The following is a 2,586-nucleotide window of genomic DNA, read 5'->3' on the forward strand; positions in this document are numbered from 1 at the left end:
GGATGTGGGTTACAGATTGGGAATGGATGTGGGTTACAGATTGGGAACGCATGTGGGTTATAGATTGGGAATGGATGTGGGTTACAGATTGGGAATAGATGTGAGTTATAGATTGGGAATGGATGTGAGTTATAGATTGGTAATGGATGTGTGTTACAGATTGGGAACGGCCGGAAGGTTGTTTACTGTAACTAGGGGCAAGGAGGCAGAAAAGTTAGGCTTTGAAAATAGAAGACAAGGAATGAGGGAATTGAACCTTTGAAAAGGAACTCACTGTATCCAACAGTATTATGGACCCAACAGGATCGTCTCAGTAATTTGACAATTCATTTCCCCCAAGTTGGTGTGTTTCAGGCTTAGATAAAACGGTGCTTTGAACATCAACAGGTGAAATCTTTTGTTAAAAAATACAGTCTAGTTCATCCAGCCCTCCTCCTCTCCCTGTTACTCCTCCTCCTCCTTTTCGTCTTTCCTCCAGTGTGAAGTGAAGGAAATATTGGGACTCGGTGTTCTCCCTATCATGGTCTGCTTTAATGTCCTGTGAACCTGGACAAGAATGCACACACCCGCATTACCATCTTCCAAGAACACACGATAGCCAAAGGTCACAGTCAATTTACATCAGTTACAACAGAACGCATCTCTCACTCTTGAGTTTTCTCATTTGACCTTCTTAACTGCATTTAAATCTCAGTAAAGAACAATGACTTGTTCCTGCTTTATAGGCCTAAAATACCCACCAATAAGGTCCTCTTAGAAACCGGGCAAGGCACACCCAAGTCTCTATGCTAAAAGGAGGAAGTCATGCATAACTTTTTTGGATACCTTTTTACTTTGAAAACATTTCAAACTTATAGGAAAATGTCAAGAGTTGTACAGTGAACTCCCATAACCTTAACCTAGATTCACCAATTATTAACATTTACTATTGTTTTATATTTTATTTATGTTTGCTGATTATTGGAAGTTGCAGATATAACATTTACTTCTTTTTTTTTTTTTTTTTTTTTTTTTTTCTGAGATGGAGTCTTGCTCTGTTGCCCAGGCTGGAGAGCAATGTCGTGATGTCAGCTCACTGCAACCTCTGCCTCCTGAGTTCAAGCAATTCTTCTGCCTCAGCCTCCCTAGTAGCCAGGATTACAGGTGTCTGCCACCAAGCCTGGCTAATTTTTGTATTTTTAGTAGAGACAGGGTTTTGCCTTGTTGGCCAGGCTGGTCTCGAACTCCTGACCTCAGGTGATGCGCCCGCCTCGGCCTCTCAAACTGCTGGGAGTACAGGCATGAGCCACTACACCTGGCCCACAACATTTACTTCTAAGGACTTTGGCAATATCCACTAAGAATCAGGATGTTTTCGTATATACCACTGTACAATGATAAAATTGAGGAAGTTCAAAACATTGATGCAATACTACTGCCCAGTTACATGAAACTTTTAAAATGACATTTTCAACTTGTTCTTTATATTAATTATTAGGATTATAAAAATACAATACAGAAATATATAGGGGGAAAGTAAAAATGTTCTTTTGACTTTCTGCACCATCATATCTACTTCCCAGGAGTAACCAATGTTACATGAATGTTTCAGTGTTCCGTGAAAACAAAACACAGTTTTACATGAACACAGTTACTTTTCTACGTGTCAAATATATAGGACCTAAGTTTTTTAGGAGTGAATTTTTTTCCTCTTTTATTTCCTCAAAATTTATTTCCTCAAAAATATTTTGCAGATCCCTTCATGTTAGTACATATGGATCTAAGTCGTTCTTTCTTCTTTTTTGTAATTGTTGAGTTTTTCATAGCTTGGATCTAGTATAATTTATTAGATTAGTCAAATTTGATGGAAATCTAGCTGGCTTTCATTTGCATTTTCCTGTTACCAGCCACGCGGTGATAACCAACGTTGTACACACGTGTATCTTGTCACACACATGTGAGTACCTCCAAGGCACAGAGTCCTAGAAAAGGAATTTCCGGGTTGAAGAAATCACACATGTAAAAATTTGGGTTCAGAAATATGCTTCCCACCTGTAATCCCAGTGCTTTGGGAGGCTGAGGCGGGCAGATCATGAGGTCAGGAGATCGAGACCATCCTGGCTAACATGATGAAACCCCATCTCTACTAAAAATACAAAAAGAAATTAGCCAGGCGTGCTGGCGGGCGCCTGTAGTCCCAGCTACTAGGGAGGTTGAGGCATGAGAATGGCGTGAACCCAGGAGGTGGAGGTTGCAGTAAGCCGAGATCGCGTCACTGCACTCCAGCCTGGGCGACAGAGTTAGAATCTGTCTCAAAAAAAAAAAAAAAAAAAAAAAAAAGAAAAAAGAAATGTGCTTCTCTTGAGAGCTCATTATTTTTGTCTTTTGACCACGGCATCAAGCAACTAGACACATGCATGTTTGATTTGCCTTCTGGGAGGTTTTCAAGTCACAGGTTTGGCCCATCTCTTAAAAATGTACATGCAAAGTTCAATCTTAAAGCACATGATATGTTTACAATGTTAACTCCTAGTTTCATCTTATTTTCTCCCTACTCTTGTTTTAATTTTGCTTGCTGTATATACTAAGGTAATAAATTTTTAATTT

This window comes from Rhinopithecus bieti, unplaced genomic scaffold (assembly GCF_001698545.2).
Source record: "Rhinopithecus bieti isolate Rb0 unplaced genomic scaffold, ASM169854v2 scaffold_32008, whole genome shotgun sequence".
In the NCBI taxonomy this organism is placed as follows: domain Eukaryota; kingdom Metazoa; phylum Chordata; class Mammalia; order Primates; family Cercopithecidae; genus Rhinopithecus; species Rhinopithecus bieti.